This window comes from Podarcis raffonei, chromosome 5 (genome assembly GCF_027172205.1).
Source record: "Podarcis raffonei isolate rPodRaf1 chromosome 5, rPodRaf1.pri, whole genome shotgun sequence".
Taxonomy (NCBI): Eukaryota; Metazoa; Chordata; class Lepidosauria; order Squamata; family Lacertidae; genus Podarcis; species Podarcis raffonei.
In genome coordinates, this window is record NC_070606.1 from 79,545,553 (window position 1) to 79,563,825 (window position 18,273).

Sequence of the window (18,273 nt, forward strand, 5' to 3'; positions counted from 1 at the left end):
CCTTTCTAAGTCTCTCTGTCTCTCTTTCCCCGCCCACTTCCCTTCCCCTCCTCTACCGCTGGAAGAAGAGGGGAAGGGAAGTGGGGGGCGCTCAGAGGGGCGCTTCCCTTTCGGAGGAGGAGCGCGTGCGCGAAACGGCGGCCGCGGGGCCAACGGTCGCAACGGTCGCCTCGCGCGGCCAGCCAACGTTCTAGAACTTTGTTTCGCTTTGTGTGTCCCGCTCGCCGTCTGTTCCTTCGGTCCCACCCGGGGCGGCTGGCCTCGTCAGTGTACGGTGAAGCCTCACAGAGCGAACGTTTCAAGGCAGCAGCTGAAAACACAGCAAATAACAATGCAGTTTTACTTCCAGCTCCTGACTGAGGTGGGCACTTCTTGCTTGAGGGCTGCTGCAGCCAGGGCCGGATTTACGTATAAACTAAACAAGCTATAGCTTAAGGCCCCACTCCCTTGGGGACCCCCCAAAAATTTAAATGAAAAAACCCCCATGATGTACATTTCAAAAATATAAGATAAAAAGCACTATTAATATACTTCTTAATTGTATTTCAGTTCAACCATTACAGTGGTACCTCAGGTTACAGACGCTTCAGGTTACAGACTCTGCTAACCCAGAAATAGTACCTCGGGTTAAGAACTTTGCTTCAGGATGAGAACAGAAATCGTGCTCCGGTGGCGCAGCGGCAGCAGGAGACCCTATTAGCTAAAGTGGAGCTTCAGGTTAAGAACAGTTTCAGGTTAAGAACGGACCTCCGGAACAAATTAAGTACTTAACCCGAGGTACCACTGTACATATTTTGTTATGTGCAAATGGCTTTAGATACCTATTAGGTCCATAAATTACCATATAGCATATATTCAACACAAACAATAGCAACAATTTGTTGTTGACAAAGGACAGCTGGACATAATAAAGGGCCCCATCACCTTCAGGAGCTTAGGGCCTCATCAAACCTAAATCCGGCCCTGGCTGCAGCCCAAGTATGTTGCGAAGCTGTGGCACCTCCAAGTTCCCAACAGCCGTAGCAAACAGTAGCCGTCCTGTATACTTCCCGATCCTGCCCTTTGGCACCTGAGATGTGGATTTTCGGGACCCCACCCAATTCTGTGTGGCTAATAGTTCCAAACTCTCTAAAACTGGATTTTCCATTCATTCTGGGGCCTGCTAATACTTTAAGACCTTAGAATTCCTATACTGTAACAATATCCCCCCTCTGGGGCTATAGTTTTAACTAAAAAATGTGCCCCATAAATAACCTGGTATCCACCCTCCCAGATGCTGTAACTAGATGTCAAAATGCAAACCCATAAAAGAGATGTTTCTTCTTGGTTCTGGGTCTCTCTTGCCTCCTTGAAAGGAGGGGAGGGAACTCTCTTGCCTCCTTGAAAGGAGGGGAGGGAACTCTGCTGCAACAGAAAAATAAAGATCGGCCTTGCTTTCACTGCAGCCTCCATCCATTCATCTCTGACCGATCAGACTTAGGAGACTCATTCCCTTGGGGAGTTGGGCAGCAAAAGCCAACCACCTCTATTTTTCTATAATACATTTAATAGTAATAGCAGCGATAATAATAATAATATTAATAAGGCTGTAGCCATTCTGTGGTTTTAAGCTATGTCAGACTGCAGTGGTGACCCTACTTATTTTGGAATAATCCACATTGTATTCAGTAGGACTTCAGTAAAACGTGGTTAGTATTGAGCTCTTAGTCTGTTTCGTAGAATTGTAGAGTCAGGAAGGAGCACAGAGGATCATCTAGTCCAACCCCCTGCAATGCAGCAGTCTCTGCGTGGGCTCAAACCACCAACCTTCTGATTTAACGGCCAGACACGCTGAGCCATTGTTGCAGCAAAACTACACACACACACACACAGTGCATGACCTGTGGTTTTAGGCTAGAATCCAAGGCACAAGGAAGCTTTGTTTGTGGGTCTTATCCTGAGTAGTACTCAAGCATAGGATTGTGCTGTTAATGATCTCGGGGAGAATCTTCCATGTACCAGAGCCAAATCCAACAGGTCCAAAGTATTGTCCCCAGTGGCACACATGATTAAAATGGGAAAGTGTACACATTTGGTTCTATAAGACTACTAAATGCACTGCTTATCTCTATACCCCATCTATGCAACAAAACTTAATGTGTCTAATAAAGTTCTCTCTCTTCTATGAAAGCACCTGCTATGGTAAACCCTTTAGTCTTTAATGTGCCCTAGAGGGGTTGACAATATGGTACCCCAACCTGCCACATGGGGGTGCATAATAATGCCATCCCCTATTCTGAAGATAGACTATAATATAGACTATAGTCCAAGGCCTAAAACTGCCAAAGTTGTGACAATTGCTACGGGGAAGGCAAAACCTGCAGAGCAGGGGAAAATTCCTTCCCAACTCTGAGAAACAGCAACCACTGTGCAACCGTAGCTGTGATGGGATGGTGAGCTGCTTGTGCGTAAAATCCTAGTCCCTCAGAGTTTGGCTAAGTCCACAAACCTCTGTCTCTGACGGAGCTCCTTAAGCATGGCTCCATCAGTCGCTCGTTGAATCGGACAGTGGGCGTTTACGGAACTTCTTCCAGCATAAAAGCTCCTTAACGGAAACACGTCTTCTGGACTCTCGGCGTGACAGTTTCCGGCGAGGAGTGGGTGTCCCTACAGGAGGTCTTGAAACCTCCCCACTGTTTTCGCTTGAAGTGTCTCTGAGCCCTCCCTCCGACTCACTTTCCCTTGGAACTCCACTTCTCCCCCTGCTGGTCCCCTCCTCAGCTGAATGGTCTCTCTCACCCTCCGTGAGCCCTTTCACCTCCTGCGTCTCAGATGGCAGTTCCCTGACATCCACCTCCCCTCCAGGGCCCCCTTCACCCCCTTCCCTCCCCTCCTCTGCGGGAGGCGAGGGAGCAAAACCCCTGAATGAACCTCCCTCATCTTCCGAAGTTTCGAACACTTCCCTCCACCTCTTGCTGTTACCGGTTTCCAAGTACTCCTCCTCATCGGAGTCTGTTCCTCCTTCCAACTCCGATTCCCTGAATCCTTCCAGTTCCTCCTCATCGTCGGTGGTGCCAAAGTACTCCCTCCGGAACCTCGCTATTGGCTGAGGTTTCCTGGGGAACCTTTGGTGGAACGTTTCGATCAAGATCTCGTCACTGACCTCCTCTGCCGTCACCCAGGTGTTTTCCGACTCCGGTTCCCCTTCCCACGCGACCAAATACTCCACCTGATTACCCTTCCACCTGGAGTCGATGATTTCCGCCACATGGTTGCTGCTTTCCCTTTCTTCTATGGCTGGCCCCCGTGTGGATACCCCTTCACCTTCCCCCCTATATGGTGACAGTAATGATCTGTGGAATACTGGGTGCAGTTTCATGTGGTTCGGTAACCGGAGTCTGAAAGCCACTGGGTTGACCTGTTGGATGACCTCAAATGGTCCCAATCTTTTGGGTCTCAATTTCTTGCAACCCCCCTTGAACGGCAACCCTTGGGTTGATAGCCAGACCTGACTCCCCACCCTAATGGTTTCACCTTCCCTTCTGCTCTTGTCTGCCTGCCTCTTATATTCTTCTTTGGCCCTTTCTAAGTTGAGTTGGAGTTGACGATGGATCGCTTCCATTTCTTCTACAAAATGTTCAGCGGCCGGGACACTCCATCTCTCCCCTCCTCCCCCTGGAAACGCCCTGGGGTGGTACCCATAATTAGCCAAAAAGGGGCTCATCCCGGTGGACACATTCTCTGCATTATTGTAAGCAAATTCCGCTAGCGCCAACTTTTCGACCCAATCGTTCTCTCTGTCATTGACATAACACCTCAGGTATTGTTGGAGGATACCGTTTGCCCTCTCCGCCTGCCCATTGGTCTCAGGGTGCCTGGCAGTCGAAAAGTTGACCTCTACGTGCAACAAGCTCATAAGTTTCCTCCAGAATCTGGACGTGAACTGTTTCCCTCTGTCGGAGACCACCCTCAAGGGGGCGCCATGCAGCCTAAAAATATGTTCTACAAACAATTTCGCTGTCTCTTCCGCCGTGACTGCATGTGAGCAAGCTACAAAGTGACCCATCTTAGTTAACAGGTCTACTACGACTAGTATGGCGGTTTTCCCCTGGGATTTAGGCAGATCAGTCATAAAATCTATCGATACCGCCTCCCACGGTCGTTCTGGTGTGGGTAACGGTTCTAATAACCCCGCTGGTGCCCGCCTTTCTCCTTTGGCTCTCTGGCATTGGTCACACCTTCTCACATACTCCCGTACATCTTCCCTCACCTTGGGCCACCAAAACTCCCTGGTCACCAACCACATGGTCTTGTGTTGCCCAAAATGCCCCGCTGTGGGATTGTCGTGCAGCTGTTTGAGTACTCTCCCCCTCAATTCCCCTTCGGGTATATATAGAGCCCCTTTGTAATACAATGCCCCGTTTCTTTCTTCAAAACCTCCGGGGTCTTCTCCCTCTCTCCTTAAACCTCTGAGCTTATCCTGGGCGTATTCATCATTTACCGTTCCCTCTACCAGTTCTCTTTGCCCCACCCAGGCCGCCCCACACACCCAGTGGTCCTCTGGGATAATATGTCTCTCTTCAGGCGCTCCCTCCCCCTCCAAATATTCAGGTTTGCGAGAGAGAGCGTCCGCTCTGATGTTTTCTGGACCTGGCACATAGCAGATTTCAAAATGGAATTTGGAGAACTCCTGGGCCCATCTCACTTGTCGTTGGTTGAGCACTCGTGCCGTTCTCCAATACTCCAAATTCTTGTGGTCCGTACACACTTGCACCTTATGCTGTGCGCCAATTAGTAAGTGTCTCCATCTCCGGAACGCTTCGTGAATGGCGAGTAGTTCTCGGTCATATACGGTGTAGTTCCTCTCGGATTTGTTCAGCTTACGCGAAAAGAAGGCACACGGTCTCCATTCCGACTTATTGCTCCCTGGCTGAAGCAGCACCGCCCCCACCGCCCGGTCTGAGGCATCAGTTTCCACTCTCATGGGTTTTTGTAAATCCACATGCAGGAGCTGTTCTTCCGAAGCGAATGCCCTTTTCAATTCCTCAAATGCTTGCTCCGCCTCCGCCGTCCAAACGAATTTCTTCTTGCTGCTTAGACAGTCCGTGATGGGAGCCGTTAAGTGGGCAAAGTTCTTGATGAATTTACGGTAAAAGTTCCCAAACCCTAAGAACCTTTGCACATCCTTTTTCGTTTTCGGTGTCTTCCATTCCAGCACCGCCTGGACCTTGCCTGGATCCATGGCTAATCCCTTGTCTGATAAGCGGTACCCCAGGAATTCCACCTCCTTGGTGTGAAACTGACACTTCTCCAATTTCACCCACAGCTGGTTTGCTTGCAGCTGGCTCAGCACTTCCCTGACATCCTTTACATGCTGCTCCTCATTCTCTGAATATATCAGCACGTCATCGAGGAAGGCCACGCAATTCTTGTAGAGCAAAGGTCCCAGGACATGGTTCATGAGCGATTGAAAACAGGCGGAGCCTGATTGCAATCCGAATGGCATAACGAGATATTCAAAAGCCCCCAAAGGGGTGAACATGGTGGTTTTCCATTCATCCCCTTTCTTTATTCGTATCAGGTTGTATGCCCCTCTCAGGTCCAATTTCGTGAATATCTTTCCCTTCCTCACCCTGGTCAAAATGTCATCAATCCTGGGCATGGGGAAAGTCACTGGTTCTGACACGGCATTTAGCCGCCTGTAATCCACTACAAGCCTGGGTTTATCCGTGGTTTTTTTGTCCACAAAAAACACTGGGCTCCCCCCCACCGCTCTGGACTCTCTGATGAAGCCCCTCTTCAGGTTTTTATCAATAAACTCCCTTAACTCCTGCATTTCCCTGTCTGACATGGCGTACAGCTTGCCCACGGGGAGCTGGGCCCCAGGGACCAGGTTAATTTGGCAGTCAAAGTCTCTATGCGGTGGTAGTTTATCTGCTTCCCTTTCGCTGAAGACCTTGCTCAGATCAGCGTATTGTTTGGGCACCTTCCCTTTGTCTGCCACTTCCGTCCCTGCTAGAAAGGCTTTTGCCCCTTCCGGCACCTTTCCCTCTCTGCAATGTTCCAGGCAATGTGCTGACCCAAAGGAGACCACTCTCTGATGCCAGCCCACTAGCGGGTCATGCAACGCTAGCCAGCTCATTCCCAAAATGACGGGAGCCCCTCCCAGGGTGGCCACATTGAACGCTATCCTTTCGGTGTGCCTGGCCACCCTCATAACCATTGGGACGGTCTGTAGACTAACTTCTCCTCCCAACAGCTCCCTCCCATCGATCGTGGTCACCTGCAGGGGGTTGCTTAAAGGGAGTGTCTGTATCTGGTGTTCAGCTGCAAACTCCTTACTCATAAAATTACAGGAGCTGCCTGAGTCCAACAGCGCCTTTGTCTTTAGTGGGTATCCGTTTGCCAGCTCTAGCAACACCTCTATTACTAGGGCTGGTCTTGGAGGTTCCGGAGTGGGCACTTTTACTGCTCCTTGGCCTGGCTGCAGTGCCCCGACGGTGGCAGCCAGGCGTTGGCTTTTACTGGCTCCTGGGCTCCCTCCTCCTTCCCCCCAACAGCTCCCGCCATCCCTTGCCATTCCTTTCTTTGCGGACAGACTCTGGCAAAGTGACCTGGCTGCTGGCAGAGATAACATTTCTTGGCGCTCTTTCCCTCCTTCTTCCTCCCTTCACTGGGATTTGAAACTGCGCGCGCGCGCGCTGTTCCAACTTCCATCGGCTCTCCTGGCGGGAAACTTGGCTCTGGAATCTCTGGAATGCGGAAATCCCTCCAACGCTCTCCTTTCCCCTCCCGCTTCTCCAAGGCTCTTGCCTCCTGGCGCGCTCCAATGGTCAGCGCTGATTTGGTCAGCTGGTCCATAGACTCCGCCCTGGGCGCCCGGGAAAGTTCGTCTTTCACCGCCGAAGAAAGCCCTTCTTCAAAGAGCATTTGAATGGGTTCCGCCGATAGGTCCCATCCCAATTTATGTATCAACATTGTAAACTCAGTCCAGTACTCACGAACCGATCGGCTCCCCTGTTTGCAAGCCATCAATTGTCTGCGCACCAGTCCCTGTTCAATCTCGCTGGAAAACATCAAATCCATGGCGCGAAAAAACTTCCTGGTGTCCTTCAGCATTTCACTATTCCCTGCCATCAGGGGTCTAACCCAGTCTCTCGCCCCTCCTTCGAGATGGCCAATCACAAACGCCACTCGCGATGCCTCGTCGGGAAAGTCGTTAAACTGCAGCTCGAGAGCATACTGCATCTCTGTCCTAAAGGCTTGATAGTTCCTGGGGTCCCCCCCAAACTTCTGCACCAATCCTGGCATCTTTCTTGCTAGTGGGGCGCCTTTTGTCTTATCTGCATCCTGTGCCCTCCTTTCCTCTAGCCTCGCCGTTTGCAGCGCTAGCTGGAGCTCCAACACCCTGTACCTTTCTTCCAGGCTTGGACCCTCTCCAGCTCCTCCTGCTCCCCCGGCTCCGGCTGGGTTGCTCATGATGCCTCTTTGCACAAGCTGCTTTCAGGGACTGTCCGATTGCTGTGATGGGATGGTGAGCTGCTTGTGCGTAAAATCTTAGTCCCTCAGAGTTTGGCTAAGTCCACAAACCTCTGTCTCTGACGGAGCTCCTTAAGCATGGCTCCATCAGTCGCTCGTTGAATCGGACAGTGGGCGTTTACGGAACTTCTTCCAGCATAAAAGCTCCTTAACGGAAACGCGTCTTCTGGACTCTCGGCGTGACAGTTTCCGGCGAGGAGTGGGTGTCCCTACAGGAGGTCTTGAAACCTCCCCACTGTTTTCGCTTGAAGTGTCTCTGAGCCCTCCCTCCGACTCACTTTCCCTTGGAACTCCACTTCTCCCCCTGCTGGTCCCCTCCTCAGCTGAATGGTCTCTCTCACCCTCCGTGAGCCCTTTCACCTCCTGCGTCTCAGATGGCAGTTCCCTGACAGTAGCAGTGTCCACGGACCTAGGAAGAAAGGTTAGCCTGCAAGAAAACACATTAAATTAGATGGAGGGATGGGTGACACTCCAGAGACCGACTGGGACAATGGCCAGCAGGAGCCTGCCCTACCTGGCCCTCGCCCTGCCCCCTGCCAGCTGTCCATTGGCCAGCTGGAAGGGGGCGGGTAGACAACAATGGGGCGGTGTCACCCGGCCTTGGGAAGCCCACGCCCACCGCTGTGACGGGTGAGTGGTAAATACTATAATTGGCTATTGCTATTTTGCAGTTATAATTTGCTGTATTATTTTTTACTTTATTTTTTACTTTGTTGTGATTATTATCAGCATATAAATTATGTAAATAATAAATACATAGATGAAAAAATGTTTTAAGTCTGTACACTTCAGTCCATAAGGAAACAGCACTGAATCTAAATTTCAGCTTACTGTTGAATTAGAAATATTTCAAAGATTCCTGGTGGAGAGTAAGATTATTTTTCCTATTTTGCTTTTATATATACATCTTTGTGACTTTTATGCACTGCTTGAGTTGCTATCTTATCCAGCTTATTTCATTCCAGCTCTGTGAGATACCAAAAATGGTCTTGTTTTTCTTTCTGAAATCATTAGTGGAATTACTGGGCTTTAGTGGCAATTAATGCTCCTTTTGTTGTGTTGGGGATTAATGTTGTGATGCTGCTAAGTGGCTGCTGAATAGCATTTATTGCACAAGGCTCCTTTTTATCATTCAATATTTGCATTTCTCTGAATATATTTTTCTACTGTTTCACTTCCCTACTTTCAAACCACTGATTGATCCCCCAGAGGAATTGGGGGGGCGAGAAGGGAGGCATGAAGAAAGAAGCTGGAAGTCTTTGTAGTAATATCCTGTTGTCTAGTATCCTGACTTCATCTCCTCATTCTCGGCTTCAACTGAAAAAGTAAAAAAAAATTCTTTAAATAACAAAACAGATTAAGTTAATTATTTCAGAAGCTTCTAATCAGGAAATTATACTCATTTGTTTATATGTGTTCACTGCATCCCTGTATGCACATTTTAATCCACTTTGCAGTGTGTTCACACACACACATACATACATACCATACATTTAAAATACACACCCAGGAATCCTGGAAACTGTTGTCTATCCCTCACAGAGCTATAATTCCCAGCACCTTCAATTTTCACCATGCTGCTTTCATTACAATCAAGCTTGTGTAACACTTCTTTAGGAAAGTGTGCCATTACAAATCTGCAGAATGTCATTGTCTCCTCACTAAAAATAATATTCTAAGCTGCCTGGACTTTGTTAGCTCAGAGATGGAAAGAAAGTACAGTCCCTACCAGGGAAGAATGGCAGACTAAACTGATGTACTAAGCTGAAATGGCAAAATTGACCAGAAGAATTGGGAATCAGGAAGAACAAAATGTTAATAAGAAATGGAGAAAATATATAGTCTATTAAAAAATTATTGTAAACAAGTAAAATTATTAGTAGGGTTGATATGACACTTGTAGTTAAAAGTTGGACTATGGATTAATTAACGATTTGATAGAAACTGGGCTAGCAGATGAGATGCAGGAGAAAAGGTTGACATAAGGACCCACAAAAGGGGTGGAAGGAAGTCAAAGGGGATTTATTTACATCTTATTTGTTTCCTTTGCGATTGTTTGTAAGCCAGAAACCCAAAAATAAAATAATAATAATAATATTCTATATACATCTGTGGACGAGAAAGAGCTTTCATGTAAGAGAACCCAAATATGATTTTCAGACAAGATTGACTCCATACTTCTTATATAGAAATTAAACTGTACTGCACGACATAAGTTTTTACTTGGGAAATAGAAGCAGAGTGGTGGGTAGTGCGCACCTCTGGTTACGAACGCTTCTGGTTACGAATGCTTCAGGTTACGAGCTCCGCTAACCCGGAAGTAGCTGCTCCAGGATGCGAACAGAAACTGCGCACCAGAGGCGCATGCACAGCAAGAAACCCCATTAGCGAAAGCGCGCCTCAGGATAAGAACGGTTTCAGCTTAAGAACGACCTCCAGAATGAATTACCGTATTTTTCGCTCTATAAGACGCACCAGACCACAAGACACACCTAGTTTTTGGAGGAGGAAAACAAGAAAAAAAATATTCTGAATCTCAGAAGCCAGAACAGCAAGAGGGATCTCACAGTGAAAGCAGCAATCCCTCTTGCTGTTCTGGCTTATGGGATAGCTGCGCAGCCTACATTCGCTCCATAAGACGCACACACATTTCCCCTTACTTTTTAGGAGGGAAAAAGTGAGTCTTATAGAGCAAAAAATACGGTAAGTTCATAACCAGAGGTACCACTGTAGTTTAATCACTAGGTGGAGCTCAATTTACCTGTGTCTGGATGGAGTAAGGTGTTTCCTGTTGCTGTTCTAGTTACATCCACACCATACATCATAGCACAGGGTTTCTTCCAATAAATCCTGGAAACCATAGTTTATCCATCAGTGCTACAATTCCCAGCACCTTAATGAGCTACAGTTTCCAGGAGTCTTTGGAGAAAGCTGTGTGCTTTAAATGTATAGTGTGGTGATTGTAGAAGCTGCCCAAAAACCTTGCATTGGCAAGTAGATTGGCAACCAGTTTAATGCTGAAAATGCCAATGAAGACTGGTGCTGGGACTGTAGCACACACGCATGCCCGTTAGAAACATGTAAATCCCAGAATGTGGAGTTCAATGTGTTCTTCACAAGTCTAGATGTAGGTGATCTGGTGTGTGTTTCGAATAAGTGGAAGGGGAGTGTCCACAGAATTTGTGATATTGGAAATAATTTGATGTAGAACTCATTGTTAATTTCTGCCTTCTGGGGCTGTTCTTCCAAGTCCTTTTTCCATGCCGGTGAAGAACACAAGAGATGTTTTTGCTGCCTAGGTAACCATAACATATTATCTATCCAGCTTTAGTTATTTATGCCATCACTTCTGCTTATGTAAATTGAAGATGCTCTTCAGAAGATTTTCACAAATAGCTCTCAAAATTGCAGTGTCCTTTTCTCGAGACAATTTCCATGAAGGCAAAATGTCTCCCTTTCCCTCCATTGCTTAGCATCTGTCACCAAAGGTTGTTTTAGCTGCAAATGTTGGATTCAGTTCATGATTACACAGTGGTTAGAGGAACACAGTTACATTTCCATGGTAATGTTGTTCTTTCTTAGTCTCTTAAATTGATTAATGGCATAGTGGTTGCTGACTTTTCAGACAAGGCAGTTAGCAAAAGCTCTACGTTTAACAAATCTCCCTTTGAAACTACAAGGACCCATTGATGTAATTAAACATCTGGCTAGATTGGCTGTCAAGTGCTAAATGCAGCAAACTGAAATTTAATGACTGAATTTCAAATGTAATTGAATTTTAAACATTTCCTGATTATGTGCATTATCTGCATAGGTTTGCATCGGTAGGTCTGTAAAAAAGTGCTGTAAAAAGGTCTGTAAAAAAGTACTGAATATTTGGATAGGGAATTTTAAAAGTATGAAGAAGAAGAGTTTCATGCTGGCTTGGCCTGACAGGAGTTCCCTGACGGGAATTGCCAGGAGCCATGTGTGTAGTATTGTGGGCTCAATTTTATGGAAGTCCCTTACAGTTGAGATTAGTCCCTGTCCTTGTTGAATGTCCAGCATTTACTGAAGACTGTTTATAATTAATCAAGCAGGGTTTTTAATTGAATTCTGATTTAAAAGCTCATTTTTAGCTTCATTGTATTTAGTTTCCTGCATATTGCTTCAAAAGGATTGTGGTTAAGCAGTATATGAATTGTTGAAATAATAATTTATCAATACCAATTGTCTGTTTGATTGGGAAGGAGGGAAGGCAAGGTAGTGGTAGTGGTAGTCACTTGGGGTGAAGTGGAAGAAAAATTCTGTTTACTAGCTGGGGTTAAAAAACTGGATTTATTCCAATGTATACAAAGTGGTGCCTTATACCTGTGCGAAATTGCTCACATTTGTGATATGCTCGAATAGGGAACAAATATGATGGTCATCTTTTCCTTACCACTTTGCTTCATTCACTATTCAGAGCTATTAGTAGCCAAGTCAGTACACATTATGCTTCTTTTGTATGCATTTCTTTCTTTAAAAACTCTGACGTAAAATAATAAGCTAGTTACATGATGGACTTTTGTGTAACAAGATGTTCCGAACAGATTATGAAAGATGAATGTGTTCCATTCACTAGCTTAAAGCAACAGAGAATCTCATCAAATAGAGAACAAATCTCAGTGAGTCCAATTACTAAGCGTTTACGATGTACATTTGTAGTAAGTAGTACACTGGCATGCTGCAATTTCAGAAATCATGGCTTCTCATACAGGTTCAGTGAAATTTGACTTCTTTTTCAGAGCTGAACTTCTTGCTCGAGCCTGCAAACAATTCAGTCGTGGTTCTTCAAAAATGCAAACTACTATAGTAGAACTTTGCTTACATGATAAAAAACAATACAGGAATATATAAAAGACACTGGCTATAATGGGCTATATTGTCATTTTCCTACAATAATCCTATGATGCAAACATTTTCAGAACTGGGGGAGAGGAGGGCTTATTAGATAGCCATATTATATATAGCCAGTTCAGCACTCGTGTACATCATTTCATCCAAGTCTCTTGACTTACCATTTTTTGTATACCATATTGGACCGAATATAAGCCGCACCTTTAAAATTAGGGGGGGGGAGAGAAAAAAAGAAAAAATACCGAATATAAGCCATTACATCCTTGCTGCTCCTGGCTGCATTCTGGGGGGGGGGGGGACGGGACGCGGACCGCGCTGCGTTGCCAGCAGCCTTTCTCCTTCCTCGCTCTCTCCCTTCCCAGCCTTGGGGGAGAGGACAGGGAACTACGCGTAGGGCAGGTGCTGCTTTGCCGTGCTCCTGGTGCTGTTTGCCCCACGTCCTGGCTGCATACCGTAAGGTTGCGAATATAAGCCACACTTTAACTTTTCATGGTTGGAATTTGGAGGGAAAGTGAGGGTTATATTCAGGCCAATACGGTAATTGTTGCTATAGACATTTCTGAACATGGGAATAATACCACATTTCTGTGCCTTTAGATCACACAACAGAGAATCATAGAATTGTAGAGTTGGAAGGGAACACAAGGGTCACCTTGTCCACTCCTGCAATGCAGGGATCTTTTGCCCAATGTGAGGCTCAAACCCTGAGATTAAGAGTCTCATTCTCAACTGGGTTGGTATCGTTGGTTCATTACTAATTTTGCATCATATCCTGCTGTCAGCCTGACTTTCAGAGTGGTTTGCAGTTCCAATGTTGTTCTAAAACAATTGTTGGGGACAGCATTCCATAGGTGAGGATAAAAGGCCTCTCTTTAAACAACATGGTCACTTCATGTGGGATTTACCATGTCAAAAACTAAGATGATTTGCTAGACCTAAACCAGGCATGGGCCTGTGTCCCTCCAGTTGTTGGACTCTGACTCCCATGCACCCAATCCATTTGAGATGACTTCAAGTGATAGGAAAGTTATGTCTCTAATGGCTTATTCACACATGTGAAGAAGCCATTCCTATGATACCATTTCTTTCCATTGTCTCACAAAGCAGATAGAAGTCATAGAAATATTACCCTAGTTGCATGCTTTGGGAATTGACAGGTGAAGCATTGCTTATGGGTTTGGAAAAGAGAATTAAAAATATGATTAATGCATTTGGTTTTTTGGCCTGTGAGCATTGTCTAAAATTATAAGATGCAAAATGGCATGGAAACAAACATCTCGGAGCCTCTTATCAATCCATGGTAATCTTATATTCATTATTCTGCTAAATACTGCAAGGTGTTATGGAAATAACCCATTAGCATAACAACAAAACCTATTAGAGATTTATGAGGAATTTATAGTTCAGAATAAATGACCGATTTTAAAGGATGAAAATATGTTATTTATTTATTTATTTAATACCCTTCCTTTTACCCTGTATAGGATCAACTCACAGCATGAATTTAAATAAATGTAGCTTAAAGCACAAGCTCAGTATAAATATTTTAAAAAACAAATAAGAAACCCTATTAAAAACAGCACTGAGAACCCTAAAGTCATTTGAAAGCACACACAAAAGAGAAACAAGAATGTACAACACCTGTTCTCCAAAGACTCTGCCATAGCAGCCAGTTAGTGGCCAAAGGCCTGTCTGAACAAACAAAAAGTCTTTGCTGGTGTAAGCAAAGCAAGGAGGGGGCCAAGCTAGCCTCTTGTGGAAGGGAGTCCCACAATCCGGGAACAGCTACTGAGAAGGCCCTCTCTTGTGTCCTTACGAAATGGGCCTGTGAAGGTAGCAGGACTAAGAGAAAGGTCTGCCCAGACAGACTCACATAGGGAAGTACCGCCATTTAGGTAGTCTAGATCCAAGCCAGATTGGGCTTTGCAGGTCATAACCAGTCCTCTGAATTATGCCCAGAAATGGGCCATTGGAGCTGTTGGAACAAGGGGTTTCTGTTCTTGAAACTAGCTTTGGTCAGCAATCTGGCAATAGCAGCTTGATCCTGCTGAAGTTTCTGAATGCTTTCCAAAGGCATTTCAGTAATCCAAACAGGATGTAACTTTCAAAAATTATTCAAAATGAGAAACAAAGAGACGTCATTCCACTTCACATACCACTGGCTCACAAACCACAATCCTGCATTTGGTTGGTGTTCTTGCAGCCTAAGCCTAAACATCTTTACATGGGAGTAATCCTACACCCATCGGAACATGTTGTTGTTGCTGTTTAGTCGTTTAGTCGTGTCCGACTCTTCGTGACCCCATGGACCAGAGCACACCAGGCACTTCTGTCTTCCACTGCCTCCCGCAATTTGGTCAAACTCATGCTGGTAGCTTCAACATCGGAACATAGGAAGCTGCCTTTTACTGAGACTATTGGTCCATTGAGCTCACTATTGTCTACACTGGCTGGCTGCAGCTCTCCCAGATCACAGGCAGGGACCCTTCTGACTCTTACCTGGAACTTCTGCATATCAAGCAGGTGCACTGCATTGAGCTCTGCACCTTTCCTCGCAACTTGTAAGTCCAATTGAACTGACTGAACTTCTGATTAGAAATTTCCCTGTACGTCCTACTAAGTTGGGTAGAATTCGCCACTTGCGTGAGCTAATTTTAATCACTAGAATCCTAGAATTGTAGAGTTGGAAGGGACCCTGAGAGTCATCTGGTCCAGCCCCCTGCAATACTGGAATCCTGCAAACAGCAGTACCTGGGTAGTCTCAAACCACCAACTTTCTGGTTAACAACCAGATGCACTGACACATTGTGCCACTGGTATACTAGGGCTAATGAGATTTGGGATAATTTTAACTTGGTAGAATAGTTCATAATACCAGTGCTATTTTTCTAGAGAAAAAAGGTGCCAGAACTCAATAATAATAATAATAATAATAATAATAATAATAATAATAATAATATTTCTACCCCGCCCATCTGGCTGGGCTTCCCTAACCACTCTGGGTGGCTTACAGCATATAAAAAATTGTAAAATCATCAGACATTAAAAATTTCCCAATACAGGGCTGCTTTCAGATGTCTTCTAAAAGTTGGATAGTTGTTTATTTCCTTGACATCTGATGGGAAGGCGTTCCACAGGGCGGGCGCCACTACCGAGAAGGCTCTCTGCCTCCCTTGTTCTCTTATAATGGCAATGGTGCCCACCTAAGAGGTGCCGGAACTGAGTTCCGGTGAGTTTTAGCAGAAAAAAGCCCTGCATAATACTTTATATGATTATGGCAATATTGTTTCTCTAACTTGTCTGGGCCAGATGAAGCCCCATCTGTACTATATATTTCAAACAGTTGTGTGTTAAGGGTGCTGTTAAGGGAATAAGGTAAAAGGTAAAGTGATCCCTGACCATTTGGTCCAGTCGTGACTGACTCTGGGGTTGCGGCGCTCATCTCGCTTTATTGGCTGAGGGAGCCGGCGTACAGCTTCCAGGTCATGTGGCCAGCATGACTAAGCCACTTCTGGCAAACCAGAGCAGTGCACGGAAACGCCGTTTACCTTCCCACCGGAGCGGTACCTATTTATCTACTTGCACTTTGATGTGCTTTCGAACTGCTAGGTTGACAGGAGCAGGGACCGAGCAACGGGAGCTCACCCTTTCGCGGGGATTCGAACCGCCGACCTTCTGATCGGCATGTCCTAGGCTCTGTGGTTTAACCCACAGCGCCACCCGCGTCCCACCTCACAGAGCTACAGTTTTTGGACTGGTTTAACAATCCATCTACCCAGGGAACTCTGGGAATTGTGTGGGGAATAGGGGTCTGCTAGCAACTGTCAGCATCCTAAATGAACTGCAGCCCCCAGGATTCATTGGGGGAAGCCATGACTGTTTAAAGTGGTAGGATCTGCTTTAAATGTGTAGTGCAGAGGGGCCTGAGGTGTGGGTGAACAAGCAAGCAGGTGAACAGTTCCAAGGGCACTTACCAGTGGCCCTTCTGTTGGGGTGTGAACCCTTGGCAGATGCTCAGCCATGCTGACCTTTGACCCTAACCCTGAAACTCAAATCCATCAGTGAGTTGTCAGCCTCTACCAGCAGTGGAGTTCAGCTTTCCAAAGGAAGTTCAGTTTCCTAATGCTCAGAGCAGCAGAGAGTTGATGTTCTGCTAAGGTCCGCTTTCCAACTAAATAGGAATTGATCTCTGGGGTGATGGCAGAAATCTGACTAATTTAGCTGAGAATGCTCTCAATACTGAGCTTCCCAGTTTTCAGTGTGATGTGAAATGCATTATTCAGTAGTCTGAAGCCACCCGGTAAGCTTGGGTGTAAGTTGCATCTGCTTTCCATATATTCCCAAGCTTTTTCTGCTTCCCTGCAAAGGGCTGGCTGGAGCACATCTCTTTGAAGTCACCTTCAAAAAAGGTCACTTTGACAACACATCCTTTTGCCTGCAAATGTCAGGCCTGTGTTCTGGTGTACATTAAAGGTCACAGGAAAAGAAAAGGGAGTGGGGGGGATTCAAAGAGGGAAAGGATGAAATCATTTCTCATTAGATATTTAAAAGGGTTTTAAAAATTTAAATCCAAGAGGGCTTCTAAAAATGATAAGCAATGCCCCATTTCCAGTGTTCACTAATGCATGAACCAGAGGAAGGAAGAGGAACTGTGTCTCCTTGCGCACAGAGCAAGTAGCTCTTGACTGACAAATAAATGGGATGTGGTTGTTTACACTTAGGGATGCTTGAGAAATTCAGTTTCCATGGGTTCTGAGCTGAACTGATTTGATCTGCACCTCCTGGGCTAGTGTGCAGGTCTAAACTTAATTATTTGGATTTTACGCTTCAGTTTTTGCGACACAGTTCTTCATTCCAAGAATATACCAAAATTTGTTTAAAATGTGTATTTTATGAGGAAAAAATGGGTTTAGAAATGGGTGCACTGAGATAAAATTCATACATATATATATATATATATATATATATATATATATATAGTTATAAAGTACGTTTTTAAATAGATATTTAAATGCACACACATTTTATCGCAAAATGCATAGGGCAATAGCCAAACTTCATCATACTCCAAGTAGACTCATTGTACCCAATGTATTTGAGTCCCATGGGTTGTATTCAAAGAATCCCTGCTCAGAGCATACCCAGTGAAATGAATCAACCTTAGCTATGTTCATTAACAACAGTGAGTCCACTCAGAGTAGGACTAGCGTTGAATACCAGCCACAGATTTCAGTGGGCCTACCCTGAGTAAGACTTATTTGAATATCACCCCCGTTTAAATCAGCAGGAAAATTTGTATTTTGATGCAAATTTTAATATGAATTTGGGTTTGATTTAATTCACAGATTAATGTGGACATGGGATGGAACTGCGTTATGAATGAACACATGCAAAATATTACCATGAATTCAGAAAAAAACACAGATCAGACACCAAACAGAGCTCAGCTTATGGAATTGCTGTACAAGGAAATTTATTCACTTTCTATCATACAACAGCAGTACATTACTTTACAATCAGGTTGAGCTGAGTACCACTTTTATGCTAAATTTTAATGCATCTAAAGTCTAACCCAAGATAAACACAACTAACCAGCGTTAAATTATCATCTGTAAAATTGTTTCCTACACAAAATATTGAACTCTCTTAAAAGAAAAGACACCCAGTTGAACAGGATTCTAAAAGCCAGGATGGTTTTTACTATTTCTAACAACTTTGGCCTATAATATTCCCTTCACAGTCTTGTTGCTAGTTCACAGTTCCAAAATATTTTTGCTTAGTTACAATTTGTAATTCAAATTAGGAGCTCCCTGCTTGGGAACAAAAACACTGACAAAAGCAAAGTAAAAAAATACCTTATTTCTAGCAGAACTTCTC

The 18,273-nt window shown here is 45.1% G+C and overlaps 1 long non-coding RNA gene across 1 annotated transcript in view; it reads left to right on the forward strand.

The window, feature by feature from the left end:
• The first annotated feature begins 153 nt into the window (after window positions 1-153).
• LOC128414682 (uncharacterized) overlaps window positions 154-18,273 on the forward strand; it is a 30,688-nt gene continuing 12,568 nt past the window's right edge. Inside the window, exon 1 of the long non-coding RNA XR_008330707.1 lies at window positions 154-361. This is a non-coding gene — a long non-coding RNA (uncharacterized LOC128414682). The remainder of the gene's footprint in view (window positions 362-18,273) is intronic.